Below are 20,493 nucleotides of genomic sequence, written 5' to 3' on the forward strand. Positions count from 1 at the left end.
CGGAGGTCTTCATCACCTTATCATGCTGTCGCTAAAGGCAGGCAAAGATGCATTTACACTTAGGGCTCCCACCACAAAGATCTGCTCTCACCTGCCTCAACATTCGAGGTGAGGCACTTCTGCACTAAATCACCCAAGTCCAGATGGCTCTGCACTCCTGCCGCTGGCCAAACAGCCCTAACACCCAGCAGACTCCGGACACTTTTCAAATCCCCTCATTTGCTAACAGCCTGGGCATGCTTCCTCTGTCACTGCACGCTCTGAGTGCACAGCAGTGATGCAATTACAGAGGTGTTTTCTCCCAATGCACCCATTCGTGCTGGTGCCCTGGTCCAGTACGGTCCAGCCCGTCTGTCAAAAGGACGTTGGAATGGGGCAGTGTCTGAGTCAATCTCATCAAGTCAGGAGAAGGGGAAGCGCTACCCGACTCCCTGAGAGGGAGCCACTTCCGTCAGGACGGGCCATGCCGCTTTCAGCTGTGGGACCCACAGCTCGCCCTGAAAGGCCCTACATCACAGCTCTCCCCCATCCGTTTCAGATGTCACTGTGCTGAAGGCGCATGAGGATGAGATGGTCACCCAGCAGCACCCTGTGCAATTAGGTGGAGTCCACCGGAACCGGATTCAAGTTCTAGGTGACTCTTGGGACACTGGCTTAAGGTCCTCATCTCCGAAACTCAATGTTAAAATGAAGCAATAAATGCCTAAATCTTAGGGTGGTTGTGGGAATTCAATGAAAATGTAAAATTACCTGGGACCTGGCACCCAGAACTGTCCATGGGAAAAGTCAGAGGCCTGATCCCCCAGCTCTGCCACCACATGAAGCGTCTCCCGCCTTTGAACGCAGTCTCCCTGGGCCTCAGATTTCTCCTTGGTCAGGTGACAAGGTCAAACCAGAAGATGTCTGAGTCCCTTCCGACTCAAAGTTGCTAATTTCTAAGCACAGGACGGCAAGAGGTCTCCCTGGAGAACCGCAGGTTAAAAAAGCCCTAGCTTTCCTGGTGGCGCAGTGGTTGAGAATCTGCCTGCCGATGCAGGGGACACGGGTTCAAGCCCCGGTCCGGGAAGATCCCACATGCCGCGGAGCAACTGGGCCCGTGAGCCACAGCTACTGAGCCTGCGCGTCTGGAGCCTGTGCTCCGCAACAAGAGAGGCCGCGACAGTGAGAGGCCCGTGCACCGCGATGAAAAGTGGCCCCCGCTCGCTGCAACTAGAGAAAGCCCTCGCACAGAAATGAAGACCCAACACAGCCCCCCAAAACTAACTAAATAAATAAATAAATAAATGGGCTTCCCTGGTGGCGCAGTGGTTGGGAGAGTCCGCCTGCCGATGCAGGGGACGCGGGTTCGTGCCCCGGTCTGGGAGGATCCCACATGCCGCGGAGCAACTGGGCCCGTGAGCCATGGCCGCTGAGCCTGCGCGTCTGGAGCCTGTGCTCCGCAACGGGAGAGGCCACAACAGCGAGAGGCCCGTGTACAGCAAAAAAAAAAAAAAAAAAAGGCAGTCCTGAATATTGACCCGGTGTTCTCCAGCTACCCAGGACCTTCACGTGTTTTACAGACACTCAGCACACTTGTGTTCACAGGTGACTTTTCAGGAGCCCCAAACACTGAGGTGGGAGCCGGGTTCAGCCTAAGCTGCCATTAATACCTGATTAATAAACTTCAATTTTCCCACTTCCTATTCCTTCCTTCTCACAGTCCCTCCAACAGGGACATCCCAGAGCCATTCAAAAACATCTCCAGATCTGATTCTCCTTACTGGAGACCCTACAGGCAGCTAGAATAATGAGGGATCTGCGGTTTTGACTTGGGACTAATCTGAACCCTTACTATAGCTAATTCCCATGTCAATCTCCCCTCCTACTTACTGTAAGTTCCTCAAAGCTCCTGATGTCTAACCTGTGGCTATAGAACTAAAATGAATTAAACTTTCCAGAGATGAAGGTCAAAGGTATAAGTCTAAGAATTAGGTGAATGCGCTTCGTATAACACAAGAAGAGAAAGAGCACAGCTTCATCTAAAAGCCAGGAGATTTACTACATAGAAACCTTCCACTAAGGGACTCTGACACTCGGCTTTGAAGAATATACTGTATACATTACAACCCTCACCTGCCGGGAGAAGAACTCGGCTATCACATACACTCACCAAAATCCATGGCAATCAAACCACCCCCTTTTAGATGATCCTGGCCCTTCTGTGAAAACGTGCCCAGAGCAGAGGGTTGTGCCGACTTCCAAAAGTCACAAGGTCCCTGCCCAAGTGCAGCCAGCTGCCGACCAGATAGGTTAGTGCAGACAGAGGCACATCTAGGACAAGCAGGGTCTTTAGAGACCAGCTGGTCCAATGACTTCCACACCAGTGAAGGGCCTGGGTATGTACAGCTGGGGAAAAAGCACCCTCAGAATTGGTTCTGACTGAACAACAGACATGGCAGGAAGCAAAGCTCAATGATGACCTTTCTGGCCAGTACGGTCTGTGGTCCGCCTACTGAGAGAGCGTGCAAGAGTTGAAGGAGAGAAAAGGGAGGAGGATGGGGTGAATCCAGCGGGGCCCTCCTCACCCCAGCCCCATTTCACAGGTGAGGCAATGGACACAGGGGCATAAGGGACTCACTCCAGGCCCCATGGCTTGTTAAAGGCAGAGGTATGGTTAGAACAAGGGTGTCCTGACTCCTGTTCCTTGTCCCTTTCTCCTTTTGAACCCAGTTTACATGTGATGCTCTGTCTTCTATTTTTCTTTAATATTAGTACAACTCATTAAAGTGATTTTTTTTTTTTTTTTTTTTTTGCGGTACGCGGGCCTCTCACTGTTGTGGCCTCTCCCGTTGCGGAGCACAGGCTCCAGACGTGCAGGCTCAGCGGCCATGGCTCACGGGCCCAGCCACTCCGCGCCATGTGGGATCTTCCCAGACCGGGGCACGAACCCGCGTCCCCTGCATCGGCAGGCGGACTCGCAACCACTGCACCACCAGGGAAGCCCTCATTAAAGTGATTTTTCAACCTACCAATGGGTCGTGAGACATGGTTTAAAACTCCCCAACTTAGACATCTTGAAAGAATCAGGTCAGGGATAAGAGGGCTCGTTTAGGCTCAGCTTGGGGTTGCGGAACACAATAAACACTGATAAGGAGAACTCATGACTTCCACCCCTAAAACGTCCCTCTCCCCGATGTCCCCCATTGCGTTAAACACCACCACTATGCACCTAGCTAGGCAGACTCAACAGCCAGGAGTCATTCGTAATTCCTGTGCCTTACCTGCCATCACCCCCTCCCCCCATCAGCTCATCTTGGTCCCAAACACCTGGTCCGAGCCATCATCACTGCCCCTGGGGCTAGGACGAAGTCCTCTTAACTGGCCTCCCTGCTGCCAGCTTGGCCTCCCTACCCTATTCCCTATCAGCGGCCAGAATAACCTTCTCAAAATATAAACCAGTTCACAACATCCTCTCTGCTCCCAAGTCTTCCCACCATCTTAGAACAAAATCCAGAGGCCTTTCTATGGCCCAGGAGGCCCCACGTGACCCACCTGCCCACTTATCACCTTTCCTCTAGCAACCACCATTCTAGTGTACCTTCTGCTGTCTTTATGAGTCTGCCTCCTCTAGGGACTTCATGTAAGTGGAATCAAACAGTATTTGTCCTTTCTGTGTCTGGCTTATGTCACTTAGCATAATGTCTTCAAGGTTCGTCCACGGTGTAGCACATCAGAATCTCCCTCTAAGGCTAAATGAAGTTCCACTGTATGTATATCCACATTTTTGTTTATCTATTCATCCACTGATGAACACCTGGGTTGCCTCTGCCTTCTGGCTGCTGTGAATAATGCTGTTATGAACGTGGAGGTACAAATATCTGGTTGAGTCCCTGCTGGGGTTTTGCTTTCTAAGCTGTCTCACCAGGACATGGAGCGTGAACCTGAGATGGGCCAAAAGGCTGCTGGGTGAGTGCCTTGACTGGTGGCCTATGAGTGGGCGCTGTGAGGATGCTAGGTGGTCACAGGAGCGTGGCTCGCCGGGCGTGACCTCAGAACCATGGCCTTGGAGCGAGACACCATGGTCTGCAGTCAGCTGTCACTTTCACTGGGTCTTAGAGCAGTGAGCCCAGTGGGCGGGCAGGGAATCAGAATGGAACGAAGCTACCAGGTGGGGTCTGGTCTTCCGTGGGGAGACATTTGAATTAGGCAGTAAGTGGCAGAGCTCAGCTCCCCAGCCAGGGGTCGGCTCACAAAGATGCTTCCAGCCACGGAGGCAGTAACCCCCAAAATCGCAGGAGGTGACCCCAAAATTGTTCGAGACATCAAAACCGCTTCCTTAAAAACCCACCATGATTTCAAATTAAGTGCCAAAAAAGTCCAGAACAGGCAAATATAAAGACACAGAAAGTAGGCTAGTGGTTGTCTAAGGCTGGGGGTAGGGAGGCAAGGAACAGTAAATAGATGCAAAAGTTCTTTTTAGGGTGATGGAAACGTTCTAAAATTAGATTGTGGTGATGGTTGTAGAACTCTGCAAACATACTAAAATTCATTGACTTCTACACTTAGAGTAAGTGAATTTTATATGTAAATTATATCTCAATATGGCTATTATTTTAAATAAGTACAGAAACGTTTAAGAAGAAAACCCATAAGATTAATATTTTTAAGATTTTGACCTACTCAAGTACGAGGAGTTACCCTGCCTTACCAATAGGAAGGATTTAATTGAACAATTTATTTGACTTGAGATTTTAAGTTGAAATCTTCTACGTTTACATATAATATTGGAGCATTTAAGAAACTTAATGTTTGTCATTGAGGTATTAGATTTATATTATTTAAGTATGTGTTTGTTAATGAGACATCTGAAGTACTCAAAAAGGACATTAAGTATATGAGATTTTAAGTGCAATTTAAAACGTTAAAAGAAGGTGAAGTTTGTTCAAGGGTCAATGATTAATCAAATGCTACCCTAAATGTAACTTAAAATTTACTCGATTTCTGAGTCGCAGAGTAAGATTCTTAACTTAAAGGCTAGCTTGCTAGATTTATAACTTAAAGTTCTTTAAAAGATTCTTTTGTACACAACTGTCACACTCAGTGACATGAAAACTCTCACATTAACAGAGGATTAACAGGAATTGGCACCTTCGGGCTGGTCTCAGGGTGGAGACACTGAGCATCTCAGGTGAAGGAGAAGCAGCCCCCAACCCAAACCTCATCACAAATTCCTGAAAGCCCCTACAGCGGTGGATGAATTTTACTGTTGAGAAACCTAAGAGCCTGTGGAAAAACACAGTCCAAGGAATTAAATTGGCAGTTAACTTAGGAAAGCCCTCATAAATTACCTTGTATGGTCACCTAAATAAAACAAGAGAGCACGGCAGTCCACATTATATTAATTACATTCTACACACCTGGAAGGAATAATTAATGGGCATGGTACAGTTAATTTTCATTTACCTTTCCTTGCCTGGTGGAGAATTTCTACACTCTCCCCTGCAGTTTTCTTGGAATGCTTATAAATTTATTTTGCAATGATGCAGATAATATGCCAAAATACTTTCTTCCCTGTGGCTGGTGCTCCAAGTCTGATTTTATGACTGGAGACATTTATATCTGCCTCTGGGCTTCCTCCACAGCTTCAGAGACACGGTGTAATGAATAACTCGGCTGCTTGAGAAGGGAAATATTCTAGGTAACCTTTCCTTAAGCTACTGAAGCATGGCAGGGCATTAACCCCAAACCTACTCCTTAAAGCCATCCTCACAAAGCTAGCTGGCTCCGGGCAGGATCATTTCACGCTGATACAGCCGGGCTGTGCCAGGCACCCCCATCTCTTGCACAGGGCTCCTCCACTCGCTCCTGGCTCACAGCCTCTTCAAAGGCCCAAGGGGACTGTCGCCCATCCTGTGTCTCTCTCAGGGCCATCTGGTCAAAACTTGCTCCTGCCTGGGCTCCTGCTTTCTTTCCCTTTTTTCCACCCTGTCCATGGTGTCGTAGACTGAATACTGTCCCCCTCAATTCATGTCCCCTCAGAACCTCAGAATGGAATCTTATTTAGAAATAGGGTCTTTGCAGATGTTACTAAATTAAGAGAGGTTGTCCTGGATTAGAGTGGGTCCTAAATCCAATGACTGGTCCTTATAAGAAGGGAGGACACAGACAGACGCACACAGTGGTACTTTTGTTATGGCAGCTCTAGGAAACGAATACACGTCGGTTCATGTCCTGTGTGACCCCGACAAGATAATCCCTTGGCCTCAGTTACTCCATCTGTGAAATGGGGATAATGATATGCCTACTTAGTAGGGATGTTTTGAGGACTAAATAAATTCATCCATGTCAAGTGTTTGGAACAGCACCTGGTCTGAGATAAGTCCTCAATAAGCTACAATTAGCTAACCATCCCTGAAGTCCAGTACCTTCTTTTTCTATCTCCCAAAAGAGCACCTCAAAATCCTCTTCTATTCCAACCCAAAATCTCACTGTTGTACACACGATATACACATATTAATCTGTGGACACTAGGTTATTTCACGAATGGGAGAGGAACTCTCGTCACAGTTGGTGACATATGATGGAGGTCTAACCATTCCGCTACAAATGAGCGTAAGGCAGGTTCAGGATGCTGAAGCGGGGGTGTTGAACAGACGTCGTGCATACCTTTTCTCCAGAAGCACAAGACAGCTAGAGATTGTCTCCCACAATGAAAGACACAGTCACAGTAATAAAGAGCTGGAGCCTTCCAAGGCAGCCAGCCACCCATCTACGCGAACCCACATTTTCATTTCCATATGTCTAGATGAGTTAAAGATGGAAATTATCTTTTTAATTGTTCACTTGTATTATTTTCTTCTGACATGTTTCTGGCCCAAGACGCTAGCAGAGAGAACACTGATTTTAAAAATATCCCCATATGCGCTACATCACTGGAACTGTGAAGATGTTTACTGCCTTCACTCCAGCAATTTCCCTCTTGGGAAATTACACCAAGGGAACAATTCAACAGAAGCTAACAGGTTTATGCACAAAGATGTTTACTATAATACTTCCCTTCTGATGGGAAAAAACTGTAAACACTCTAAGATGTCCAAGATCAGAGGAACAATTTCATAAATCATAGTTCACTGAGGTACATCATTAACAAATCACAGTATATTCACTACTCAAAAATGATACTGTTATTAAAAGCAATAATGTGAAGATATGGAAAAGAGGTTGAAATGAAAGCAGCAGAATTCATAATATTATGAGGATCAGGATCTTGGCTAGGTAAATGCGCACACATATAAAAATGAAAACAATCGTCAGAGTGCCTTGTGCCTTTCTTCCATGTTGTATATCATTTTTCCCACTTAAAAATGATGGCTTCCATATAATACTAGATCCAGATCAGCTCTCAGTGTTAAAGGTGCTACTGGAAAGCCAGAGACATTCGAAACAAAAAGCTGGCATTTTCCCAGAGAGGACACCGAAATTATCTGCAGCCACTGATGTGGACAGTCTTCCCCAACAGATCTTTGAAACATGACAGCAGTTAATTTTTTGCACGTCTCAGGGCCATAAGCTGCTGAAGTGTAATTTATGTTGCCACCACCAAGTAGTAGAGGGACGGCGCAGGTGCAGGAGATCCAAAAATGAGTGGAGGGGAGGCTCAGGATGGGGGCAGAAAAGGCACACGTGGGCTTTGGGGGAAGCTAGGCTGTGCTTCACATGTTATTCTTCTTGAAATATGGTCTGAGGGAAAAGACCACTGCATCTGTATCCTATTACGCACGCCCACACTTCCCATCTCCCTCCCTCCCTCCCTCTTAGGGAACCCAAGATGCAAGGCTGAACCTCACTCCACAGTCCCTCCCAAGACATGCAATGGGATGGGAATGAACCCAAGGACGGGCAAGAAAGGACCTGAGTTACCGTAGCGATTTTCCCCAGGAAAATGTTTCCCATTTTGAGACTTTTTTTTTTTTTCAAACAAACAAAGCTTTCTGACAATATGGAGAGACAGAGTCCCATCTTTCTCCAAAAAGTAAGGAAGTCATGCACAAGATCCTTGCTGGCATGATAAGCAGGAAGGCATGACTTCTTGGGGTGCAGCACACACATCCAGGCTGCGTTTAGATATTAAAATTCCTTCAAAGTCAGCCAGGCAGGCTCTATTTGTGCAGGCAAATTAAAAAGCTGTAAAACAATAATAAGGTGTTTGCAAATGATGCCAGCTACAAGGGGATGTGAGAGCCACTTGCTTGTCTATATATGTGAGACATCACCAGGTGTGTTAGAAAGGGTTCTGGTTCAGGGCTTGTGGCCACCTACTATCCGGTGACCCGGGGAGAAGGGGGACAGGAACAAGCTGGACATATTTTGAGTCCCTATTATACACCACGCCGAATGCCAGGTACTTTAGTAAACGTTATTTAACTTTCCCTTCCTCACTACCATCCTGAAACGTAAGTGTTATCATTCCCATTTTACAGACGAGGAAGCAAGTGCAGAGAGGTATCTGCAGAGTCACACAGCCGGTAACTAACAGATTCTCTAGACTAATATAGCAGGTAAGTGTTTATTATCTGAATGTTATCAACAGAGATCTACCTGATGTAGGAGAGGGGGAGGAGCGGAGCAGACACGAAACACACCGAAAGCAGCATTTCACAACCCTGGGTCCAGCCCTTATTAAGAATAATAATGGGGGCTTCCCTGGTGGCGCAGTGGTTGAGAGTCCGCCTGCCGATGCAGAGGACACGGGTTCGTGCCCCGATCCGAGAAGATCTCACATGCCGCAGAGTGGCTGGGCCCGTGGGCCATGGCCGCTGAGTCTGTGTGTCCGGAGCCTGTGCTCCGCAACGGGAGAGACCACAACAGTGAGAGGCCCGCGTACCGCAAAAAAAAAAAAAAAGAATAATAATGGGGGCTTCTCTGGTGGCGCAGTGGTTGAGAGTCTGCCTGCCGATGCAGGGGACACGGGTTCGTGCCCCAATCCGGGAAGATCTCACATGCTGCAGAGTGGCTGGGCCCCTGAGCCATGGCCGCTGAGCCTGCGCGTCCGGAGCCTGTGCTCCGCAATGGGAGAGGCCACAACAGTGAGAGGCCCGCGTAGCGCAAAAAAAAAAAAAAAGAAGAAGAATGTGAAAACATGTCAATGAGGTTTAAGTTACTTACTAAAAGTAATGGGACGGAGTTAACATATCTGTCTGACACAGCTGGGTCAAAATGTTGACATCAAAGTGTTCAAACCCCACGGACTTCATTGCCAGGGGGTAAAGCAAAGTAGCTAAAGATGTTAGCCCTAAGGGTGGTGGAACACCTGCTTCAATCTCGGCTCCTACACTAGCCAGCTGAGTGATCTTCTGCAAGTTCTGTGTCCCAGATTTCTCACCGGTAAGATGGGACGAGAGAACTTGCCTTTTGAGATCCAGAGGATTACGTGAGATGAAAGTACCAACCCTGCCAACCATGATTCAGGTCATTTTCATGTTTTTTAACGTCTCTGAAATCGCGGGGCATCTTACAGTCAGAGCCTTTTTCGATCGGGTAGGATGATGATGATGGTGGTGACAATCCCTGACTCTCTCCACAGACCTGTGGGCCTGCCTTCATCCCTATCCCCATCCCCATGCCTCATCTTAAAGTCCAAACCCCTGGAAGGAATGTGTCCCCCCTGCCTTTCTCCCTCCCTCTCTCCTTCTCTCTCTCTCCTGACCACAAATTTAATGCTTTCTTTTCCAAGCCAAGATAAATATCCTCAAGTCCAAATGACACAGTGCCGCAGCATCAAAATGCCCTGTACCCTCTGAGGGTGACTCCAAAGAGAAAGCTCACTCAGGTGCAGGCAGGAAGCTCCAGGATAAGCAGCCCCCTGACATAGCCCGGTACCCAAGCCATTCATCACAACGCCAAGGTCCCTGAACCAGTGGCCTGAATAACACTGGAAGCCACCACACCCTGTGAGTGTCAGGGCAGAATGGGGTAGTGGTCTTTAGCAGAACCAAGAAAGACCCCCTTATTATAAGACCCAACCCTCCTCCAAATAACTGCCCGGACTTCACTGCCAGAAGGTAGAGCAAAGTGGCTAAAGATGTTAGCCCTAAGGGTGATAGAATTTTTTAAAATTTATTTATTTATTTTATATTTATTTTTGGCTGTGTTGGGTCTTCGTTTCTGTGCGAGGGCTTTCTCCAGTTGCGGCGAGCAGGGGCCACTCTTCATCGCAGTGCGCGGGGCCTCTCACTGTTGTGGCCTCTCCCGTTGCGGAGCACAGGCTCCAGACGCGCAGGCTCAGTAGTTGTGGCTCACGGGCCTAGCCACTCCGCGGCATGTGGGATCTTCCCGGACCGGGGCACGAACCCGTGTCCCCTGCACTGGCAGGCGGATTCCTAACCACTGCACCATCAGGGAAGCCCAGGGTGATAGAATTTTTGAGGTCAGAAATCCCAGACAGCGTCTCCAGTGTTAAGCCACTAAATCAAATAACAACCAGCTTTCTAAACGTTTGAAAAACCACAACATCAAAAGCAAACAAATAGCGGTAGAATTTTCTCAATTATCAAGCTTTTCTCCCATAAACTTTGTTAAACCGTTGACACAGTTATGCTTGACATATATATGAATAGATATATACATACATTGATATATAATACTAATATCTCAAAAATATTAATAGATTATGGTGATTTCCAGGTGATCCTCCATCTGACCAAGTCTGAGGTTACTCCTCCAGCAGAAGGTCAAGGAGGTCAGCATCCTGGGAGCAGGACCCAAGTCCATAAGAGTGAGGATGCAGGAAGCATCTGCTTCTAAGAGGTTCTGATGGGAGAAGTAAGCTCCTGGATGTCCAAGGTCAAAGGCGAGTGACTTCACGGAGAGGGAGATCAGGACAGAAGTGGGAGGGCCACAGAAACAGAGGGAAACACTTTGGCCTTTCACTTCCTTCTCATCTCAATAAACATCAACACACGCTTTTCACGATGAGCATAATTGAGTTTCAGGGTATTTGGAAACAGGCAGCCCAATGTCGAACTTAAACTTAAGTAATTAAACTTCTTTGAATTAAACTTTTTTGTTTTAACATCCTGACCTTTACTATGCTGGCCCGTGCATGTAGTCAAAGCTTTTGGCTTTACTGTACTGGAAACTTTAGTCAAATCAAGAAACCAATTTTTAGTTTCAATTTTCTTTTATACTCTTGCTTAAGCCTAGACTCTGCCTTCTTGTTAACAGAAATCCCAAAAGATATTTTATCCCCCAAATCTATAATGTATAGGGGAAAAGTCATAAATGATTTCTGGCTTCAATCCCTTAATGAAATAACTGAAGGGCCTTAACAGCAAAAAGCAAATGGTTTTATTCAAAATTCAAGCCTTTTCTTCAAACGTCTGTCGGAAATAAAAGGGACTGGGCTTCCCTGGTGGTGCAGTGGTTAAGAATCTGCCTGCCAATGCAGGGGACACGGGTTCAAGCCCTGGTCTGGGAAGATCCCACACGCCGCGGAGCAGCTAAGCCCGTGCGCCACAACTACTGAGCCTGCGCTCTAGAGCCCGCAAGCCACAACTACTGAGCCCGCGTGCTACAACTACTGAAGCCCACGCACCCTAGAGCCCATGCTCCGCAACAAGCCAAGCCACTGCAATGAGAAGCCTGCGCGCCGCAACAAAGAGTAGCCCGTTTGATGCAACTAGAGAAAGCCCGCGCACAGCAACGAAGACCCAATGCAGCCAAAAATAAATAAATGAAATTTTAAAAAAAGAATAAAAGGGACTGATTACCTAGGGTTGACCTTAGGTGACCATTATCTGTGGTCTTCAATTACAAATAACCATTTGTAAATAACCATTCCATGTGCCTCTCAATTAACACTGCCAGTGATAATTGAGGGTGTGGTGACCCGAGCCATTCAGAAGCAGTAGGTGATCCAAGAGGTCGCTTCTGGTCAGCTGGAACTGCTAAGCAGGCTCCTTGAACATTTAGCTTTTATCTTGTTACATTTGGCCTGAAAAGTTACTCAAAGGACCTTGCGTCTTGTGAGCACGGCAGCAGAATCGGGGCTGGGAGGGCAGGGATGGAGCCCAGGGGATTCACCAACACACTGGTAATCGGAAGTTACCTGTGTTGGAATGGACGTATTCTCCTGAAACTCCATTGGAGATGAAAGAGTAAAATAGCCCATTCCTGACATGGGATGAATAACAATGAACACCTGTTTAGCTGTCTGCCGATTCCAGTGGGCCTTCCACACGCATCCTCACTGCCTCTTGTTGTAAAAAGGAGAAATCCCCGATCAGAGAGGTGCAATGATGTACCCGCGGTCCCAAGATGAATCATGGCGTCTCCATTCTGTCAATGAGGAAATGGAGGCTCAGGGACATCAGTGACTTGCTCAGGGGCACAGAGCTCAGTGGTGGAACAGAGACTCAAACCCAGGTAATACAGGCCCAGGTTCAGTCTTATCCCTCTGCACAAAAGGTGCCTCTTTTATGGAAGTTTGTTTTAAAAAGGCGGGGGAGGGGCTGTGCATGGAAAGAAATATTCTTTGAGCATCCACACTGTCCTGGGACCACAGAGGTGAAAGAGAATAGATCAGCCCTCACTGAGCTTCAAGGCTCAATAGTGCCCTTTGCTGTTCTTCTAGCAACTTTCTCTGATTCTTTAAGGGTAACAAGAAAACAGAAGCATGTAATAAAGCCCCTTAATAGATACCTGGGCACCAATTCATGGCTTCTTCCTTATGTCAGAGACCATGTTAATTAAATTCCTTTTTGTACCTCCTACTTTGAGTGGGGTCAGTACAAAATAAGTTCTCCATAAGCACAATATTTAGTCAATCAATTAATCTGATTTTGCAGCTGAGATGACTGTACATCACAGGAGCCCAGAACCTTCCTAGAAGTTTTTACTCGGGAATGTGAGGGGTCTGGCTCTCGAGCGACGGTCGGTGTCCAAATAATAGAGCCAGCTTTCCACGTCTCCTCAAGAACCCCTATCACAGAGGGCTCTGTTGAGTTCTTTGTGTAGCTTATATCTGAATCATTTCCCAGACTGAAAGGACAGTGACTAAATAACATCAGATGGGACTTCAGAATTCTGGGAAAGGATAAGCCACGCCAGAAAGCTGATGACTCAATATTCCACTTTTCAAACCAGCTGTGCTGCCATCCTGGAAAGAGAGCCTCGGTACCCAGGGCTCTCATCAGAACAGAGGCAGGGGGCTCCAAAGCATAATCAGGAAGATAAAGATCTTAGGAAAGAAACTGAAACGTCTGCCCAGGAACAAAGATTGATTCTACCCTAGTACAGGAAAAGGCAAATGGAGAAGCCACATAATCTATAAATGATTTTGGAAAGATTTCTCATTTCAGGAAAACTTATCTTCAGGTTTTTTTTTTTAATATTGCAAGCCAACCGGTCAATGGAAGCCAGAGTTCAAGGCCTAGAAAGGTCTGATGCAGTGGAAAGTCAGTGGGCTGGGGACCAGGAGGCCCGTGTTGGGCTGGGTTCCTAACTAGCAGGGTGACCTTGGGTAAGCACTCACCCCCTTTTCTGGGTCTCAATTTCCTCATCTTTAAATAAGGCGGGGGGTCACTCTACAGAAGTTCCCTTCCAGCTGCAAAATTCAATCCTTCTGTAACTCCGTCCACGTGCTGATCCAACACCCTCCCCTCCACTGCTGTGAGGCTCACCAAATTCCATTGGCAACGTGCTCCACCACTGAACAGGCCAGCTTTTGTAGGCCTCCTCAGAGTGGTAACCACAGAAATGAACCCAAATGCACCAAAAAATGTAAATGGGTCGTGAGCGCTCTCATACGTATGAAGTCAGCAGTGTGAAATTTATAACAAGATGGTCTACAGATCTTTTGTGGACACACGGTTAAAAAAAAATCTCCTCTTAAATATAAAAAGGCCCGTTTGTTTAGTTCTCAACTCAATCAGTCTTGAGTCGGCAGCATGTGAAACCCTAGTCCCAGTCGTGACCGTGGGTTGCCTCTTAGCGACACACTCATAGGAGGGAAACTTGGATTCTTTACAGAGATAGCCTCTATTCTGATGGGGAACTGGGGGAGGCAGGGGAAGTTGCCTTTGGCATCGACCAGCCCTTGGCATTGACCAGACAATGAACTCATCATCCTGCCTGGCCCAGAAATAGAAATTGAACGTTGAACATAGCTCACCAGCACCTCCTCCACCAGCATCTCAGGCTGAGGTTAAGTGGCTCACAAGAAAAGTCTGAGGCGGGGATGCTTACTTAATGCTTAAGAATTTACCCCATCACCCCAATAACCCCCGCTGTTCCACTGTCATCTGAAAGAAATTATTAAGCACCTAATGTGTACACAGCCCGTCCCTCCTAGACTGATCCAAAAGGAGCCTTCTGGATTGGGCTGCATGCCCAGCAATGTGAATGCACTTCATGCCATTGAACTGTACACCTAAAGATAGTTAAAATGGTCACTTTTATGATAGGTATATTTTACCACAATTTTTTTAAAGATACCAAAAAAAAAAAAAAAAAACAGACTTACACTGCAGCCCCCAGACACACCTAATCATACTGATGCAAAATAGAAACACTCAGCCAGCGAGCTATTTCCAGCCTGTCCCCAAAATGTCTGGGGCCGATGATAATAGCCTCTCCCTTGGCCAAAGTAACCACGAAATTTGTTTAAGCATCATGCCTAGAGCCTTAGAGTAAATCCACAGCCATTTCCACCCTTCCCAGAGGGCTCAGTACTGAGACCTAGACTAGTGGTTCTCCAACCTGAATGCCCCTCAGGACTGCCTCGGGGAAGGTCAATGCAGATTCCAGGGTCCCATGACCAAGATCCCGATTCAACAGGCCTCTCTCAAAGCCCAGGAATGTGCCTGTTTAAAAATGTCCCAGGTGATTTGGAGGAACTTGGGGTGTATTAAAGGGTTGAGCAGGGGGGTAGGTGGACCAGATGCAGCCCTTACGTGGGCTTTAGAATCAGCCAAAGGGGTGTGGCCACGGGGACTGCCGCCAGCTCCTGCTCCCCAGTGAAGGCTGCCAGGGGCTCTTTCCCAACTTCAAGGAGGCCCTTGGCTTTGAGTCCTTGAATAAGTCTGGGCAAAGTAGAGTGCGCGGTTCCACCACCTTCCCCACGGCTAGTGGACCTTCCACCAGAACCAGAACACCCAGATTCCAGGCCCGACTCTCTTCCACACCCTTTTCATGACCATGCCTCAGTCTTCTCTCTCTGTAAAATGGGCCTGATAGTACCTGCCCTGGCTGACTCCTCGGGCTGTTGCATCAGGGGTTCCAGGCCCTGTTCTCCCAACTGTGTGGCCTTGGGCTCTTTACATTTCACCTCTCTAAACCTCGGCTTCCATATCATTCAAAGGGGAATAAAAAGAGTACTAAGCTCACAGAGCTCTCATGAGGACTAAAGGGACTAATGCAAGAAAAACTCTCAACCCACTGGAACACAGACAAGGAGCACTTAAGAAATATTAACTATTATTGTATTTATTAATACGCTGCACTTGGGGGTGCTTGGTAGGGAACAAATCTAAGAGATGACCGTTTTCACACTTTTATTATGTAAGAAAAGACCAGAACCTGTGTGTGCCATCCACCCTGTGATTACAAATCACGGCCCTTTGGCTTAGAGGTGACAAGCGTGACTTTGAGAAGCCAACCCTTTTATTTCAAAAGTGGGTTTCTCCACTCTCTATCGGAAAGGCCTCCAACCCTGCTGCTCCCGGAACGGCCTCCCTCAGAAGGGAGCCACGTGGGGACTCCGTGCCTCAGGCAGGACGGTCTGCAGACTGCATTCCACCTCACCCACTGATGTCACCTTCCAGCCACACAGAACCACTCAGAGCTCTCAGAAGACACCCAGGAATTTTGTTCCTTCCTACGGTCAAGCTGTTCCTGCTTCCAGAACCTTCCATGCTTCAGCCAAGACCCTCTTCACCCAGATTGTCACTCGGGCTGCAGCTCAGTTGCCCCGCCTGAGGGAGGCCTTCTCCGGCATCCCTTTCATCCCATTATCCTGTGTGTCTTCCTTAGAGCACTGACCCCCCGACCTGAAGGGACCTCATCACAGTCCCCTCCCTCCTGAACGTCAAGCTCTAAGAGACCCCCTGCCCTGCTCACTGCAACAACAGTGCCTGGCACACTGGAAAATACTTGATGCCTGAATCGTACATCTCAGCCAGGGTGAACATGGAACCCAGGTACCCTGAGATGGTCCCATTCGTGCCTGTGGGCCTGGAGCCAAGTTTAAAAGCTCTTCCTTTCATTCTAACAAGTGGCTGGTTTGATGGTGAACCTTGCACTGCTCTAATGAGAGGTGATACAGCCCAGGGGTTAGGAGCCTGGAAGTTCTAGAATCAGACCAACTTTGGTATCAGTCCCAAGCTGCCACTTCCTACCGTGTTGTCCTCAGCAAGTCATGACTGTCTGATAAAACCATCCTCGGAGTATTTCAGAGAGACTGAAAGACAGCACGTATGTAGGCACTTGATACATGGCATGTGGTAGATAGTTAATAAATGTCATTATGAATAAAAATAATAATAGCATTTTTTCTCCTCTGAAGACAGAGGACTGAGTCCACCACCTACCAGTCATGTGACCTTGGCCAATTTACCTACTATCCCTGCCATTTCTCATCTCTAAAGTGAGAAGACAGCGCTGCGCAGCCGCAGCCTGGTCGCCGGCCCAGCCATGTCCTGGGCCATGGTCTTCGGCCTTCCGGCCGCGCTGCTGCTGACTCGCCGGCTCACGCAATGAGGAAGCAGGCGTAGGGAGGCAAAGTCACGTGGCCAGCGAGAAGCATGGCTGGGATTTGAAGCCAGAAAGTGTGGTGCTAAAGTCAGGCTCATAACCATCCTGCCCTCCTGCCTCTTGTGCAAAAATCGCCGCTCCTGTGTCCTGTCTGTGGGCTCAGACCTGGACTGGGAGAGGGCTGGTGCACACTGGTCTCCTCCAGCCCTGTGCTGTGCCAGCCCTTAAACGGAGCCTTCGGGAGAAGCCGGCTCACAGAGAGGCGACCTGGCGAGCCTCTGCCGGACCTGGGCAGTATCCCCTGGTTGGACGATGCTTTGGAGTTTGGAAAAGATGCTGCCAGCTTCCTCACTAGGATGAAGGAGAAGCACGGTGATATCTTTGCTGTGCTGGTGGGGGGCAGGTATGCCACTGTCCTCCTGGACCCACACTCCTATGACATGGTGGTGTGGGAGCCTCGCACCAGGCTGGACTTCCACGCCTGTGCCGTCTTCCTCATGGAGAGGATTTTCGACGCGCAGCTTCTGCATTACAGCACCAGCGATGAAAAGTCCAAGATGAAACCGACTCTCCTCCACAAAGAACTCCAGGCGCGCACGGAAGCCATGTATGCCAACCTCCACACTGCCCTGCTGGGTGTCACCAGGGAAGCAGGCAGTGGCTGGCATGCGACGGGACTCCTCGAATCCTCCTAAAGCTGCCCGCTCGGAGCCACTATCTGACTCTGCACGGCGTCGGGGCAGCGCCCCACACCCGGAAGAGCCAGGCCCAGGACCGCATCCACTCAGCCGACGGCTCCCACGCCTTCCGCCAGCTCGACCTGCTGCTCCCCAAACTGGCACGTGGCTCCCTGTCACTGGGGGATAGGGACCAGGGGTGCAGGGTCAAAGGTCGCCTGTGGAAGCTGCCTTCCCCAGCCAGGCCGGCCACTCGGGCAGGCCCACCGGAGCAAACGGCTGGAGAGTTACCTGCTGCACCTGGAGGAGACGGGCATGTCGGAGCAGATGCAGGCGTGGGCTCCGGTGCTGCAGCTCTGGGTCACGTAGGGGAGCATGGGTCCTGCTGCCTTCTGGCCCCTGCTCTTCCTCAAGGACCCTGAGGCCCTGGCTGCTGTCCGTGGAGAGCTGGAGCCCATTCTCTTGCAAGTAGAGCAGCCCATTTCGCAGATGACCACCCTCCCACAGAAGGCTTTGGACAGCGTGCCTGCGCTGGACAGCGTGCTGAGAGCCTCAGGCTCACCGCCGCACCCTTCATCACCCGCGAGGTCGCGGTGGACCTGGCCTTGCCCATGGCAGATGGGCGGGAATTCACCCTGCGATGTGGCGACTGCCTCCTCCTCTTCCCCCTCCTGAGTCCCCAGAAGGACCCGGAGATCTACACAGACCCAGAGGTTTTTAAATACAACCGATTCCTGAACCCTGATGGATCAGAGAAGAAAGACTTTTACAAGGATGGGAAGCGACTGGAGAATTACAGCATGCCCTGGGGAGCAGGGCACAACCAGTGCCTGGGGAGGGGTTACGCATGCCATCAGCAGCACCAAACAATCCGTGTTCCTTGTGCTGGCGCGCCTTGACCTGAAGCTGATCAGCCCGGACGTGCAGATGTCCGAGTCTGACCTCAGCAGGTACGGCTTCGGGCTGATGCAGCCGGAACGTGACGTGCCTGTCCGTTACCACATCCGGCCTTGGGCTCCAGGGCAGATAGGACTCCACGCACCCAGCCTGCCCCGAGTGGCCCAACGTTCCGTGCCTGCGTTCGGCCTGGGTACAGAGCTCTGAACACCCAACGATGCCAAACGTTATCCCTTCCCTACTGTTTTTCCTAGAAGGCTGTGTCTGGGGGAGGAGAAAAAAGGGGAGCGAAGAAAAGACACCAAAAGCTCTGCGGATTATCTGCTGCAAAGGTTAAGCTCCAAAATGAGGCTCTTCCCGCCCCCAGCTCCTCCCACCTTTATGATATCCACTAAAGCTGGGGCCGACGGGGCACAACTAGGAGACCCCACTTCTCTGCCTCCAGCCCCCATGGGCTGACAGTGGTGTGGTCCAGACCCTAACCAGTCAAAGCAGATGCTGGCCATAAAAAGGCCACTTGGGGCCTAGCGGTGCGTCTGTTGAAAGAAATTCTGTCCCCAAATTTTTATTAAACTACCTAAAGCCAAAAAATAAAAATAAAAAATAAAATAAAATGAGAAGACTTCCTAAGCTCACAGGTTGTTGTGAGGATCAGATGAGATCATCTGGGTAAAGCACGGTGCCTCGTACATCCTGAGCACTCAATAAACTGCAGCCATCAGTGACACCCGTATTGTTGCCTTTCCTCCCAAACGCATGAGCTCCTTGAGGGCAGGAACCCTGTGTACTCACTTCTCTATTCCTAACACTAAATGCCTGGCACATTTTTCTAGAAGGAAGGAAATGAGTGGGGTTTTTTTTGAGGTCATCCCACGCCCATCGCCCTCCAGCTTGATTTCTGGTGTGAGAGAGGGGTAGATGGGACACAGAGAAGGCGCGGAGCTGGGGTTGGTTGCACAGCGCCGCAAAGGTAGAAAGAGAATTTGCTGGAAGTGTGGAGGATCGCAGATGGTAAAGTCCCCAGCTGCTCACACACCTACTAGTGCGAGAGGGAGGCTGGTTAAATGTTACAAATGAGTCAACTTTCTCTTAGACAATAAGATCAACAAGGAAGACAGTGATGGGGAGAGGAACAAACAGGGTGAGAAGGAGAGAAACAGGCACCCGGGCTCCTGTGTAACTTAACCCTTTGGGAGGAAGGGGTGGGGTGGGGGGCACACGGGACTGGAAAGCCGTCAAGTGGGGGGACTCCGGCCGGGGAGCCACCGATTTAATTTAGATCCTCCCCAATGGGCTGCATCACAGCCTGGCTCGCATGCTCATTTCATGCTCCTCTGACACAGATGGGAAGATCAAACCCAGGACATGTAGGTTTTGTAGGTTATCAGATATGTCAAAACCGTTAACCGTTTCTGAATTTAGCAACTTGGCAGAATGTGGAGCGGAGCTGCTCGGGTGGCCAAGCACGCTGACTGCAAAGAGTTTCTTTCGCGATCTTGTCCTCTTCTGCCAACTGTAAACTAAGATTATGAAGCAGACTCAACATGGCTACATGGAGTGTCAGCCTTCAAGAGGGAAAGCCAGGTGTTGGGGGCTCCCAGCACCACATGGTCAATGGCACCACCCCAATACTACCTGCACCACCATCACCGACAATGTCGTAATTTATCCCCCAATGATCCACGAGTGGGAGAATAGATGGATAAGGTATAGCCTGGGTACCCTGGAGGCACCCCAAAAATGTGGTCCCTAAATACTTAGCCTGGAATCTCCCCACTTCATTATCCTCTAATCCCACACATAACACTTCAATTTTCAATCAATCCAGCATGTGCACTGTGCTCCCAAGTGCCTATGACGTGCTCAGCTACGGGGCAACAAGTTAGGAAGATTACAAAATGGAATCAGACACCCTCTGAGTTCTTCTCTAAATTTTAAAAGCAACTGCTCATAACAAAATATTGAGAACATAAGGGAGACTGGTTTTTAAGTAAACTGCCCACAAATCCTAATGATTGTTCCTTTAGGTAAATTTGACGGGTTGTATTTGTCATGTGTTTTTTTTTTTTTTTCATTCAGAATATAAAACATTCTGAAAAATGAGGGGTCTCATAGACTGAGCTGTAGTAACTAACATGGCAACTTCCGGAGGGTTTTCTATCCCTCTCTACCCCTAGAATTTCTTCCCCCA

General features: G+C 48.9%; 1 protein-coding gene and 1 pseudogene across 5 annotated transcripts in view; one reads left to right on the forward strand and one right to left on the reverse strand.

Annotated features, from left to right (window-relative positions):
* The window catches only part of CHST11 (carbohydrate sulfotransferase 11), a 284,611-nt gene that overhangs the window by 154,848 nt on the left and 109,270 nt on the right, over nucleotides 1-20,493 (reverse strand). The window lies entirely within an intron of this gene.
* LOC308625161 (prostacyclin synthase-like) lies at nucleotides 16,165-18,509 on the forward strand (annotated as a pseudogene). The gene is made up of 3 exons: nucleotides 16,165-16,175; nucleotides 16,623-16,727; nucleotides 16,892-18,509. The product of its transcript is annotated as a prostacyclin synthase-like (transcript).

Source organism: Mesoplodon bidens, assembly GCF_964165515.1.
Source record: "Mesoplodon bidens genome assembly, chromosome: 11".
NCBI lineage: Eukaryota > Metazoa > Chordata > Mammalia > Artiodactyla > Ziphiidae > Mesoplodon > Mesoplodon bidens.